General features: G+C 38.9%; 1 protein-coding gene across 1 annotated transcript in view; it reads left to right on the forward strand.

Moving 5' to 3' along the window:
* The window catches only part of LOC140362145 (microtubule-actin cross-linking factor 1-like), a 329,939-nt gene that overhangs the window by 48,877 nt on the left and 265,469 nt on the right, over positions 1-15,593 (forward strand). The window lies entirely within an intron of this gene.

The following is a 15,593-nucleotide window of genomic DNA, read 5'->3' on the forward strand; positions in this document are numbered from 1 at the left end:
TTTACACTCGACTTTTCTCTTTGTTTTATTTTATAGTTTTAATCGAGATACTTTACCCGATATCCAAAACAACAATTGCAATATTCTCCATATTTAGATGAATCACCCTCTTTTTTCCGGTATGGTTTTTCTGCGTCATACATTTATTGATAATTAGTGCGTGGATTATGGGAGTTTGGCCTTTTCCCATGCGGCGCGGGGCCTTTCTGTGGAGTTTGCATGTTCTCCCCGTGTCTGTGTAGAGATGGTGGTATCGCAAACGTTATTATTGTTGGCTTTACTTCTACTAAGACCATGCTAGTGATTTTAAGCACTTGTTTTACTAATGAATCATGTGTATCTTAGTTCAAGCTAATTGTTTCCCTCTTTCCTCTTCTCTAGCACTCTCAGGACAACATTGCAAATAAACGTGTTTTCTTAATGTTTGCCTGGTAAAATAAAGGTAAAATAAAGGTAAAATAAAAAGTGAAATTTCAAACTCAATTTTGATTCAAAGGAAAACAAAAATAATCAATTTCTTTAAAATGCGGACGTAAACTAGTTGTTTAACTTATTAAAACTGTTCAGAGAAGCTCCTCTTTTGTTTTTCATGTTTTTGTCAGTAATGATACTTCAGTACTAGTTTGAATATGGATCAATATCTGGGAATTAACACTTATGACGACCTTAACAATCCTTCATGTGCTTCTGAGTGAGACATTAAAACAAAATCGCTTCAAACATTGTCACATTAAATGCAATGAAACTTGAAATACTTACAATATTAGTTGGAACACATCTTGGTTCATGCTTATAGTTTTACAGAAAGCCGCAGACTGAGCTTGTATTTTCTCATCATTAGTGCCAGGAAAAGCACAGCACTTCCCCAAAGACACACGTTCTGACACGGTCGTCCTCCCGTGCGGTCGTAGAAAGCGGTCGGATCTGCTGCGTCTCAGTTCGGATGCCTTTTCGGTGCTGACGGCGACGCTTCCGCTTCACCGGACCCTCTCGCCGTCCCCCCACCCACCCACTCTCCCGGGGCAGTGGGGGCGTGTCCGCGGGAAACTGGTTCAGTAAACCGACTTCGGGCTTATTAAGGTCGCTCGTATTCCGACGCACGCTTGAATGTCATGCAAATGTACACGTCACATGGTCGAGGGCGTTCGTAGAAGTCGAGGCTTCGAAACGCACTGGCTTTGACTCGTTAACTGTCCCGTTACAAAAGGGAAGCGTCCGGTTTGGAAAAAGAACATACGGGTTCGATTGCACACAAGAAAAGGGCTAGAAAATGTGGAAAAATATGTTGTTGAACTACAATTTTCCTGCCAAGCTTTGCATTTAAGAAGAATATTTTGTCTTATTCAACTAGTCATTGATTTATCTTTTGATTATTCGACTAGTCAAACCATTATTTCAGCTGTACATACTTTTTAGATATAAATATTATCAATCAAAAGCAAATTGAGGTTGGAATATGGTGACTGAAGACTTCTAGATAGATTTTTAACAATAATACTCTTTATTTGTAATTATTCTCTAACATTATTTATGCTTTTTTCCGACATTTAATTGAATAATGCGACTGTTTTGTTTTAAAAGGTCTTTTTGTATTTGTTTTGTATGAATCAAAATCAATGAATCAATGAACAATGATAAAACCACAATGTATAAACAACAAAAAGGGCATGGATTAAGAAATAAAAAATAAATAAAATAAGAAATTACTATAGGATAAAAATAAGAGATAGAGAATAATTATATATTATTGAGTATTATTGATAAAAATCTGACATTATTTATTATTTTTTTCGACATTTAATTGAATAATGCCACTGTCTTTGTTGTGAAAGGTCTTTTTAGTGTGTTTTAGAGTCTGTTTAGTCCAGAAAACAGCCTAAATATAATGATCAGCTTTTTATTCAGTTCAGTCTAGTCTAGGACATAAAACACTGAAATATGAACCGCTAAACTACAAAAATCACATACATTTCAGAACTTTCGAGTGTAAATATTAAACCGTTTGCAGCAGGTTTAAGCATAATCCGATGATGACTGGATATTTTTCCCCGAGAGAAGGACATTCTCACTCACGGCTGGGCTGAAACCACATTTTAATCGAGACGGAGTTGTTGCCGGGGTCGAGTTTAGACTTTGGAGGAAGAAATTTCGTCCTTGGACTGTTTTTTTGTGTTAAATGGCAGCGAAGTGGAGCCGTTTGTCCCGGGACACGAGTGAATGAAACGCTTCTCTGTGACGCAGGTGGAACAAGGCTGCGGCCGTAAACCTCTCCTCTCTGACCTTTCTGCTTCTTTAGAGCGCCGCCGTCTTCACAAGCGCACACGGTTCAAGGTGGCATCGGGCGCCACGGATGCACCACATCACACCGCGATTACTGATGACTCTGATGACTCTGATGACTCTGACTCTGACTCTGACTCTGACTCTGACTCTGATGACTTTGGCGTTGACGACAGTGGCTCCGTTTCCAAGAGATGAATCGGTTTTATTCGAATGCAAATCAGAATCAGTTTTATTGCCATTGTCGGTTCAAGGTCACAATTCACAAACGGAGAACTTGCTTTGGCGTCAAGGTGCAGCATAAAACAATGTAGAATAATAATAAAAAATAAATAAAAATAAATTTAATAAATGTAAATAAAATCAATAAATTCCAATACATTAGTACATTTATACATTCATAAATACATTAAACAAAAAAGGAAATAAATAATATATAAGTAAATAATAAATACATAATAAATAAATAATTAATGAATACTAAATAAATACATAATACATAATAATCAAAAAATGTCTGTGCAAAATAATAATAAAATAAAATAAGGGCATGCAAAATAAAATGTGTAGAATAAAATAAATGTTCAGCAGGGTCAGAGCAATAGTGCAAAACAGTGGATAGGAGGTATTTACATGAATATTAAAGTGTTACTAAGGTGTTATTAAGTGTTCATGAGCTATAGAAACTGTTCTTGTGGTTCAGATATCAACACGCTGCTTTGCTCTTGGACTGAATCCTTAAAATAACAGCCAAAAGTTTGACAAATTCATAAACTGACAATTATTAATTCAGCTTCATGTATTTATTACGTCTATATTAACAGTTTTATGTCACCACAGCTCCAGAAATATATGAATTAGTATTAGTATGCACATTTACATTGCGCTCAGGTTATTTGTATTATTATTATATACATTGGTTAAGCAGTTTTTGGCAATGAATCTTTTAAAAAAAAATTTAAAAATGTTGAGTTTCTTGATCCAATATTTATAATGACAAAACTTTTTTCTCTACAATACAAAGTATATTGTCACAGTAGCTGAAAACCGTTGGATTCATGCCAAAACACACAATGCAGATACAATTTGTGACTCTAATTAAATGACTTTTTATAGTTTGTTGTACATTTTGAATCTTTGTCGAGGATTTTAGACAAATATTATTAAAACAAGAACATGTGACTGTAATAATGGACAATATACCACTATTAAACCCATTTTTATGCCTTAAACCCAACGCTTAGGGGCAACTTGAGACAAAAAACGGTTGGGAATCACCGAAGACCACTGCAGGTCATGCCATAGCTGCTTTTACAACACACAACAGCACATTGTATTCAGTAAAAAGGTGATTTCCTGCAGTAGAAGACATAAAGATCAGACATTGGCCCTTTAAAACACACACATTTAACCACAACAATTCCTGCCGCATTTTTAGTTATTTTCAAAATCAAAAATGCCTTTCCAACTCTGGCATCGCATTAAATCAAATTAGAAATCCTGATTAAACCTTCGAGTCACTCCTTTTGCCTCTCAGTCCAAGCTCTGAATACGCCGTTTGTCTCTTTGAAAGCTCCGTCTGAATTCCTCCTGGCACCCAGACCCCGCTCTAAACCCGCTCCGAGCTTATATAACGCACTTTACACGCTGGGAAAGTCTCCTGCGTCCCCAACGGTTTGTGCCATGTCCAGCTAATGTCACCGGAGCCACGTGACGCTGCATTTGAATGTAGTCGAGCAGGTAAATGTTTCTGTTTGGAGCAGGAACGCAGCCAGGAACCTAGACGTGATCTGAGCCGGAATGTCTGCGCGAGAAGAACCGCCCACACAAAAGGTTAAGAGGATTCAAGGCAAGTCTGTATGAAAAATGAAGGAGGAGAAAAGGACGAGGCAGAAATAGGAATTGGAACGAGGGACAAGGTTCGTTGTAGCTGCAGAGGGCCACTAGAGCCACTACAAAAAATGTAAATGATAATATATTAATAACAGTAATAATAACAGCAATAATAATAGTGATGATGATAGAAATAATATACATTGAAATAATAATAATAAATACTACTAATAATAATATACATTGAAATAATACTCCTAATACTCATAATAATACTCATAATAATACTCATAATACTCATAATAATCTGTCCGGTCCAGTCCTTGACCGTCTGTGAGGTTTGTGTCATCCACTTCTTTGTAATTGCCCTTTTCCTGCCGCCAAAAGTACCAAGTAACATTTATTGAACATCAACAATTCATGTTTTGAGTGTCTTTTTACAAAGTAATTTTGAAGTACATTTACTATGGGACAGTTTTGCAATTTTGTTTTGTTTTGTTTGTTCCTTGAGATTTTTTTGTCTGTTTATTTTCTACTTCTTCTGTTCTAAATCCAGAATACAGGAAGGACCCAGTGAGACGGCCATAAGTTTAACAAAAGATTATTTCTGTACATCCGCTGCTTCTGCTGCCGTGGTTCTTTCTGTCCTGTTCTAGTTCTGCTTTATTTGGTGTTTGGATTGGCCTTGTCTGCTTGAACCACTTACAGTCAGAACATCCTGGTTTGGTCCTGGTGTAGTCCTGGTGTAGTCCTGGTTTAGTCCTGGTTTAGTCCTGGTTTAGTCCTGGTGTAGTCCTGGTGTAGTCCTGGTGTAGTCCTGGTGTAGTCCTGGTGTAGTCCTGGTGTAGTCCTGGTGTAGTCCTGGTGTAGTCCTGGTGTAGTCCTGGTTTAGTCCTGGTTTAGTCTGGCTTTAGTCTGGCTTTAGTCTTGCTTTAGTCTTGCTTTAGTCCTGCTTTAGTCCTAGTGAAGTCCTGGTGAAGTCCTGGTTTAGGCTTGGTTTAGTCCTGGTTTAGACCTGGTTTAGTCCTGGTTTAGTCCTTGTTTTGATATACTCCTCTGTTTATTGTCCTTGTGCATTCTTTCCATAACTTAAATGTTTAATTCCCTGCTCAAGACCTTGTTTTTTCGTCGCCATTTTATGCTCAAATAAGTTTATGGGAGTTATTATTTTGAAAGCCGAGTATTTGTCAAGTCTGTTGCCATGATACAAACATTTCAAAGTCAATATCGAGACTAAAGAACATGTTTGACACTCAATAACAATATAACGACATTTTCAACACGCAGTAATGGTCGTTTCTTAAATGTTTCAAGGTTAGTCTTTAACTAGATCTGACACGGATCCAAAACCATTCAAAAACTATAAAAATAAAGGTCAAATCTTGTCCTTTTCTATTGCAATTCTTTGACTCATTTGTAGTTTCTGTTGATTTAGAATCTGGGGATCGACTTCTGACACAATCTTTCATCTTTTGACACGTTTTCCTCTTGATTTCTTGAGCTTTTATGGTGTTTTTAGTTTGCACGGCGTCTCCTCTCGTGGTTTGAGTTTCACAGAGGAATGAATGCCTTTCTCACAGACTCTAATCAAACTAAAGCTCTCTCCGAATCACACAATTTCCTGTTCCTCCTCGGCATCGCTCCGCCGCCGCTGCAGGACACACGCTTATTATCCACTGCTTCATCTGCACGTGATGAATCCCACCTCTTCAGCCTCGGTGGGTTTGCGTTGGTCACGACGACACAAAAGGAATATTTCCATGTTCTTATGGGGCGTCTGTAAATGCTGAGATTCAAGTACAAAACGTGACTGTGTTGTAAAAGAAAATATCACTTGTTTATTTCGTTTTTATCGTTAATCAGCTCATTTTTCAGCCTTTTTCCGAATTGTTTTTTAATAGACAATATGCTTGATTCTTATTTTCTTATTTTTTAATTGCAATCTTATAAATTTTTCTATATGTTTCTATTTACGGGACTTTTTTTTATGTTAACACAAATAAATATCTTGATTTGATAAGCTAAAATAATCAGTCTCGTAATGTCGGTGTAATCCCTCATTCGTCCAGGCGTGTTCCGTTGTAGAAAAAGCTTCAGTTGTAGTCATCTGGACTCAGTTAGAAAAAAATACACGTTTCGAAGTGTCATTGTCAATAAAAGAATTTAGGTCGAGAACTCCGATATTTATACTATTCTGTGGTAAGTCCAACTGCGTCCAGATGACTACAACTGAAGCTTTTTCTACAAAGTCTCAAATAAAAATACCGTATTTTCGCAAGTCACACCTTTTTTCTTAGTTTTGCCCGGGGTGCGACTTATGCTCCAGAGCGACTTATATGTGATATTATTTGTTATTTTCACACTGACAACCGCATTTCACACTGGCTGCCACAAGAGGGCGCTCTAGGCTCTAAGCGACGCAGAAGAAGAATCTGCACTTCCTCTACCTCTGGAGTTTGTGGAGTTGTTTAGAAGTGACACAGAGGAAGAAGAATTAAGTGGATTTAGTGATTTGGGGTAAAACTGATGCTTTGGTAAACTTGTTAGCATGTTCTTTATGCTATAGTTATCTGAATAACTGTGAATATGTTACGTTAACATACCAGACACTTACCACAGTTCTGTCTGTGCCTCATGTAGCTGAAGGTGTTACGTTGACTTGTACGTGTTTTATTCTTCTCTATTATGCATTTTTTGGCTTGTGCAACTTATACTCCGGGAAATACGGTAGTCAAATTAACAGCGTCTTAAAGGTATTAAACTCTTTGCCCGCACGTGTCGCTGGCTGTTGCACTCGGGACTTTATCCATCATCTCCTGGCACTTTATTGACACGATATCTTGTTATACAGCCACGATTATCCGGACATTAAAGCCTCCCGCTCGCTCTTGTAAGTGACGACTCGGCGCTGTCGCCCGGGAGTGTCTCGAGCAGCTGTTTCGGGCCCAAATTCCCCCCCGGTAACGGTAACAACTGACTGGTTCCCCCCCTCCTCAGACGGGCGAAGTGACCGGTGCTGCGGGAGTGTCGGGGCAGACGCTCGGATGACCACAGTTGCACAGCAGCTGTTTCCTGAGGGGGATTTCCACTGCAGCCGCTCGTCACCAGGAGCTTTACACTCCAGGATCGATTACTGTCATAAAAGCACCGCAATCTGTTTCATTTCGATATTTAGTCCATCATTGTCTAGTTTTGTTTTTGGGCTAGATTTGGCAAAAACGTGAATCGTAATAGTTTTCCTCAATTTGACCGATCTCTAAGTTTTTTATCAGATGTATGTTGTTTTAAACAGACCAGTGTGTCGTCAGGGATCTGTTTAAAACTATATTTGTCTGATATGTATTTTGTCTTTTCAAAACAAATTAAAAGTGTCTCAGTATTGATTTTATAAACATAAAGTGGTATTTAATACACACAAAATTGCTCAGTTTCTTCCTCCAAACCTAGTCCAAATTCTGCTCCGTTGTTTTTACAATTTAGAAAAAAGAAAAAAAAAAAAACGGCATATGATTTATAATGATTAATAATTGGACATGACATCACAATTAAAACCTGGTTGATCTCCAGTTTGAGAGGTTGTCACGACTTTAAATTGTTATGTGAACTCGCTTTTTCTTGAATTAGAATATTTAGTTTACTACAGGTGTTTGTTGGGTCAGTACATTTAAATAACACTTAGTTTGCATTAATATTTTTGTAAAGTAGTTGTAGTTTGAATCCAAAATACCTCTGTTTTGGTCAAATATTTAATTCTATTGGCTTATACAAAATGTAATATGAGTTTTTCGATATATAGTACATATCACCAAATTTAAAAATAAATAAAAATAGATGCATTTTTCCCCCGCGTTACATAAAATCGACTCTGTATGTTCATGATATTTAGTATGTGTAGTGAAGTTCGAGCTAAACGTGCAGCGACATTGTTCCCGACTGTAATAGAATCACACACTGTTGAAATGTTTACAAGCTCGTGCCCTGAAGTGGCTTTATCTTCAGGAATATTGTGTTTCCTGCGTTTAACAGACAACAAAAAGCGACTTATTTTATACAACACTTGCACATTTACAGGGGGATTTACCAAAGTCACACACATATGCAAACTCTTCTCGTTCACTGAGTCACACCCAGAAATGTGACAGCCGCCGACAAAATGTGCAGCCTGCAAATACCACCGGGACTCCCCTCGCCCTGCCCCGTCTGCCCCGCCGCCCCCCTGCCACGCCTGCACCCTGCCCCGCCCTGGGACACACCACAAACAGCTGGGAACACCACACATATACTGCATATTCTCCGTATCAGCTTCTGAACAGGGGAAAACCTCACATTCTCCAGCAGCAGCGCCGAGCTGGAGTCGATTGTGCTGCTGCATTGCGTTCATTATTCATGAACCGTGCAGTCGTGCAGAAGGAGCTGTTTCAACCGGGTTCAATAAAATTAAAAAAGGCCCTAAATATGTTTTTACTTTTTAGAGCTGCAGTCGACTGAAGACGTTCTGGGTCGACTAAAAATGGCACGTCGCAAAATCTCTCTAAAACAGACGGCGCTCAAAAGATGCAGAAAAAAGATTATGAAAAGTGTCTATGTATAAAGACGACGTAGTATATACTGATTTTTAGCTGACTTGCTCCATGCTTTCTGCTGCTGTTCCTAATACATCAGTGTAAAATAAGTAAATAAAAGGATTAGTCGACTGGCACACATTTTGGTCGACTAAAACGCCATCGATCGACCAAGCGACTAAAGGCCCACATAATACTTTGTTCATGTTGATTTTATATCCTCAGTGTGTGTTTTAGATGTATAGTTTTGGGTCTGTTTGCTAATATGAACCAGATTTTTGATTATTATCCAGTTGTAGTTATTCTGCCTCAGAGTGCATTCGTTTACTGTATAAAAAAGCTGTCTTAAGTCTTTTTTTATTTTAATTGTACTACTTTTTAGAGCAGAAAGGATGTTCAATTCAATAAATTTTCTCATTTGAGTTTTATCTAATTTTGATTTAAATGTTTTTTTTTATCTTTTATTAAAGAACATGTAAAAAAACAAACAGAAAAATTAAAATTGATCAGAAAGGGAGCAGACACAAAATAAAAGCAGCACACATCCAACAAATAAAATAAAATCATGGCCTAGTGAACCCTAAAAAAACATCCCATTTTGTCCAAAGTCTGTCAGATTTGTCGCATTAGATTCTTAGTAATAGTGAGGTTTTTCTGTGGTGAGATTGTTGGTATGTTTGCCCGTAAACGAGGCCGAGGTTCCGCTGCTCGCGTGACTGAGACACGCACTTATCTCTGCACACACACAACCCACTTTCACATTCATTTATCTGATTTCACTACTCACAGTTGTGGTCTTTTTTGTCTGCATCTCGTTTGATGTTGGTGCTGGATTACACGCTCTGGAGAGATGTTCTGCTGTGACCGTTCTTAAAGAAAGTTCTGAAGTTTAGGAGCAGATGTGGCGGAGTTATGGTCAAGTTTATATAAAAAAGGTTTGTTAACATGGTAGTAATGACTTAAAACCACATTTGTCACTCATTCTCAACCCATTCCATAAAAGAAAAACTTAAACAGTTTTCTGCTTTAAAGGACATTTACCGTATTTTCCGGACTATAAGTCACACCTTTTTTCATAGTTTTGGCCGGGGTGCGACTTATACTTATATTTATCCTTATATACTTATACTCCGGAGCGACTTATATGTGATATTATTTGTTATTTCCACACTTTCAACCGCATTTCATACTCCAGTGCAACTTATATATGTTTTTTCTTCTATTATGCATTTTTTGGCCGGTGCGACTTATACTCCAGAAAATACGGTACATAATTTTTTCTGTGTAAATTATGTTTTTTTTTCCTTTTTCATTCAGCACCGCAAACCCCCTTTACTTATAACATGAACAAATAACTGTAAAGACTATTTGCTTAGCTTACATTTTGTCTTATATCTTATAGCTGACCCTGTATAACGTTAATAAACTCGCTCGGCGGTCGTTTTGTGCCGTTCTTCAAAGCCATTTCTCGTAAATATGAATGTTTTAATATTAAATAACACCCAGAGGCACTCAGCTTTTTATGTTCTATACCAGCCATTAAAGCATCACCCACCACATATACACGTGTACAGATATATATATATATATATATATATATATATATAATGCTACATACAAAATACACTGAAAGGCTCGCTCTAGTTTATAGCCATTATGTCATTATTTTTAACGTTCTATGGTGATTGCTCGTTCCCTAAAGCATTATGTAAATATATGCAAACGCCTTATTCAAATAGGGTTGAAAATAGACTTGCCAAGAGTTTTTTTGAATTGCCATCGTCAGAAGGAGAAGAAAAGCTTGTGTTGTGAGGTAATTAGCAGAAGTAGCGTTAGTGTCGAGGCTTTTGTGAGTCGATAAAGTGTCCAAGTCTAATTTAGCTCCTTTCTTTTATCGTTTTTGACCTGTAGGATTAATTAAACGTAGCTGTGAGACTTGAAAAGAGTGTGGAGAGACACCAAGCGAATGTCCAGAGCCGCTTTCCCTGCAGAACTGGTCGATATGGCAATTAATTATACGATTTAAGTGGGATTTATTATTATCGATTTTCCAGCAATTTATTCTTTCGATTAAACATTTTAAAAGGCCACGAATGAGATTTTTAGTCCCAGACCCAGAGGAAGCTACAGTGACGTCGACATCCTGATGCAGTGCATTTACAGACAGAATCGTTTTTTCATCCAAAACATTAAACGCAATGAGTCTGAAACAACATCACTCCCCAAGAGGAAGAAGGAGAAAAACATGAACAGCAATGAACAGACACAGGTGAAATAGAATATTAAATAATGTTGATAGAATAAGTTGTCTTTAGCAGAGGATAGTGCTCAAGCTGCCATACTTCCCCAAGCATAGTTGCTCCTAGGACAGTGTAGCTGAAACTGTAGGTTTATATTTCTGTTCCTAACTGGCCTGAACATAAGCGATTTCAAAGAGGAACGTTTTAAGCCTGGACTTAAATGAAGAGACTGTGTCAGCCTCTTTAACATGGACAGGAGCTGATTCCATAACACACGCTCTACCTCCTACTGTGCTTTTAGAGACTCTTGGAACCACCAGAAGGCTCTACCTCCTACTGTGCTTTTAGAGACTCTTGGGACCACCAGAAGGCTCGACCTCCTACTGTGCTTTTAGAGACTCTTGGGACCACCAGAAGGCTCGACCTCCTACTGTGCTTTTAGAGACTCTTGGGACCACCAGAAGGCTCTAACTCCTACTGTGCTTTTAGAGACTCTTGGAACCACCAGAAGGCTCTACCTCCTACTGTGCTTTTAGAGACTCTTGGGACCACCAGAAGGCTCGACCTCCTACTGTGCTTTTAGAGACTCTTGGGACCACCAGAAGGCTCTAACTCCTACTGTGCTTTTAGAGACTCTTGGAACCACCAGAAGGCTCTACCTCCTACTGTGCTTTTAGAGACTCTTGGGACCACCAGAAGGCTCTACCTCCTACTGTGCTTTTAGAGACTCTTGGGACCACCAGAAGGCTCTACCTCCTACTGTGCTTTTAGAGACTCTTGGGACCACCAGAAGGCTCAACCTCCTACTGTGCTTTTAGAGACTCTTGGGACCACCAGAAGGCTCAACCTCCTACTGTGCTTTTAGAGACTCTTGGGACCACCAGAAGGCTCTACCTCCTACTGTGCTTTTAGAGACTCTTGGGACCACCAGAAGGCTCAACCTCCTACTGTGCCTTTAGAGACTCTTGGGACCATCAGAAGGCTCTACCTCCTACTGTGCTTTTAGAGACTCTTGGGACCACCAGAAGGCTCTACCTCCTACTGTGCTTTTAGAGACTCTTGGCACCACCAGAAGGCTCTACCTCCTACTGTGCTTTTAGAGACTCTTGGGACCACCAGAAGGCCAGCATTTTGAGAATGAAGAGCTCTGTTTGGATGATATGGTTCTATAGCATCTTTGGGGTGGGATGGGGGGTAAATCAGGAGGAGAAACGACACCCAATCCTGTCACGATGTGCATTTGTTCCTCGTGTTTCAAAGGCATTGCAGGCGCATATTCAATGGTCTCAGACACATTCACAGCTGTTTGGACTTAAACATAGATGTAAAAGAGGCAGAAGTTGTGCAATGGAACCTGAAAACGCCGCCTCGACATCAGCGCTAATGCGAGCCTGGATTCTGTTAATGCGCCAGACGCTATAATTACCATGCGCAGTTATAATGACGTAGTTCACGAGTCAAGCTCTCCATTTCAAACGTGCTAAAGGCTAAAACGGGTGGAAAAGTTGGACAGAAATGTTAATGTGCTGCGAGAAAGAGAGGACGCTTTAATTTTTTTCTTTAAATGGGCCGTATTGATTCAAATAATCTCTTTAGTTTTTTTGAGAATTATATTTTGGAAACGGAACTAAAAGTCTTTATTATATGTATAATATTTATCTTTGAATATCAGACATATGTGAAACAACTGTAAAATTGCCCACGAAAAAAATACTTTTAACTATTACAATTAATCAGCTCCTTTTCCACCTTTCGAGAATTCAATCTTAAACATTTATCCAATATTTAAATTTTACTTAAAAGCAACCTTTACAATATGTTTGATCATGTGATATGTGATTACATGTGACTATAAGTAAATCAAATGGACATAAGCATTTAGCACAAACGGAAGTGGATAGTACTCTGTTACATTTACTCTGTCACAACTTTTTCAACAACTTGTACTTCTTGGAGCAACTTTCTAACACTACTTTTACTACTACTCGAGTCATATTTTAACTGTAAAGTTTTGGTTCTTCTTCCCACTGTGACAACAGCTTTACGTTGACAATTTTGAATAATTTGAACATTGTCTTTCTTGCGAGATGTCATTTAGTTTTACTTTTCTGTGCTTTATTTCACGTTTTACCCTTCAAATACACATTAACTTCACATTATAAATCAGATGTTGCCTTCAGACCTTTCTCTTAAAGTTTCCCCAAATACTTCTTCTTGAGTAATTTCTTGGACCACTTCTTTTATACTTCTACTCGAGCACCGTCATAATGTTTTGAAGTAACATTACTCTCCCGTTTCCCCTAAATTCTGACCACTTTACCCACGTCCGAGCGCAAACGACCAAACGATCTCGGTTGCCGTGGAGAAAACCTTCAGTAATACGACGTGCGGCTTGTCTTGTAATCGGTGGATATTTCGCACGCGTTTACGCTCCGTTCGTGTTGAAATAAAACGCCTCTATCTCCTTTATTGTTCGGGCTCGTCCCACTCGCGTCTCTCCTCGCCCACTCGCTCGCTCTCCACTATACACTACACAAATATATGAATATACAGCCGCCTACATCCTGCCTCCTGCAACCGTCTGCGTGTGGATCAGTGTTTTCTTACCGTCGTTACTGCACTTCAAAACGGCTTAATTAATGACGAACGGTAAATGTCAAGAGTTCAGTTCAACACGGCGCTACAGTTCAAGTTGTAGCGTCGTGTTTTCTTGTAGTAACACGGAATAACAAGGTTTTATATGATGTAAAAACGCGAGACAAAGTGGCCACATATTACTCCCACTTAGATTCTCTATGTTTATCTTTTAAAATTACAAAAATAAAACACTTCTTCTTGTCAGTTGTAGCTGTAGATCAGGGGTGTCCAAACTTTTTTCACCAAGGGCCGCATTTTAACACTTAAACGGGGCAGAGGGCCACACACAACTTGACAATGTCGAATTTGTTGAATTACAAAGTGAATCATTAGACATTGTGCATTTGACGTAATTGCGATGAGCCTCCACACCTTTAATTAGACATAGAACATTAATATTAGGTTTGTAAAACATCAATATGCCTGAATTTTCCCGATTTCACAGTAAAAAGTACTACTTTTTGTTGTTTGGGCCGACATAGCAGGAAGCTGGAGGGCCAACAAAAATTGGTCTGAGGGCCGCATTTGGCCCCCGGGCCCTAATTTGGACATGCCTGCTTTAGATGTTCCGTGTTTTGATTTGAGAAGAGAAATGCATGAAAAGTCAATTTGCAGATGCTATAACGTACTCGCCCGTGTACTCTGTTGGTCCTGCAGTGTTTTGTGGACATGTCGAAGCGTGCGGAGGATTTGCGTCTGTCGTGAAGGATTATAGTTGGGAAAAATGCAAACATTGGTTGTCTCTGCTCTGACTCAAAGCACCTTCTTCTTGTCTTGAACGCCCTTATGCTGGACCACAATCGCACCACAAATCTAGAGCGCCACAACGGTTCAATCACGTTCTAGTTTTTAAGTCAACTTTGTGGAAAATGTTGCTAGAAATTAGATGCTGAATTGTATTTGAATATAAATAATGTTGAACGTCATGATATCAAATGTTCGTGCTACTTATTGTGAGAGGAAAAAACATCTCGATTTAACGATTATTCACGATCATCAGTGAAATCTTTCATTTTCGTTCATTCCCGTGGTCTGAAATGTTACTATTTTCCACGTTCGTGACCGGATTTACAAAATGCCACTTTCGGAAAGACAAAATACAATTAAATGTCACAAAAACGGCCTGATTAAAAAAAAAAGTTATTTCCATTTAGGTCTATTTTTGTGCTACATATTGAACAAAAATACTTAATTTCGCTACAATTATAAACACTTTGGTCCTGAAACGCCTGTGAAGACTCGTTATAGAAGTAAAAGACATTTCTTTTTCTCCGTTTTAGAGGTGTTTTTTTGGGTTTTGCCGCCTCCTTTTCACTGCGTAAGTTTGGGCCTTTTCGTAACCATTGTTCTGGAGACTCTTTTCTCTCTCTCTCTCTCTCTCTCTCTCTCTCTCTCTCTCTCTCTCTCTTCTCTTTCTCTTTCTCTTTCTCTTTCTCTTTCTCTTTCTCTTTCTCTTTCTCTTTCTCTTTCTCTTTCTCTTTCTCTTTCTCTCTTTCTCTTTCTCTTTCTCTTTCTCTTTCTCTTTCTCTTTCTCTCTCTCTCTCTCTCTCTCTCTCTCTCTCTCTCTCTCTCTCTCTCTCTCTCTCTCTCTCTCTCTCTCTCTCTCTTTTCCTTCCCCCCCCTGGAGCCCGGGACCATTTGTGCTGACTCTGACTCATCCCAACACCGCAGAGCCTGTTGCGCCCCCCGAACGCTGCAGCATGCAACTGCAAAAATCAAACAAATCACAAGTTCAGCAGTGTCGAGGTGCCACTTTTCCACCATTTAAAACAATTACACTTGCACTTCTGTTGTGTTAAGAGCTGAAGGCGTGTGCTGCATGTCGTTGGACAAAGGCCAAGACTTAAACCGGAATAAATGACTCTTACTAGAAGCGACACGCAGGTTTTACTGGTGTTATTTCCTTTCTAAATATTTTACAGTTGGAGGAGACGATGTGCACAAGGGAATTTAAATTGTTGTTTGTGTTTCTGATGATTTCCAAATTTGTTAAACGTGTAGTTACATGATGTAGAAATGCGCATTGAATAAATGTTGGAAC

This window comes from Eucyclogobius newberryi, unplaced genomic scaffold (assembly GCF_026437365.1).
Source record: "Eucyclogobius newberryi isolate DKJ021-1_F unplaced genomic scaffold, fEucNew1.0.hap1 SCAF_16, whole genome shotgun sequence".
Taxonomy (NCBI): domain Eukaryota; kingdom Metazoa; phylum Chordata; class Actinopteri; order Gobiiformes; family Gobiidae; genus Eucyclogobius; species Eucyclogobius newberryi.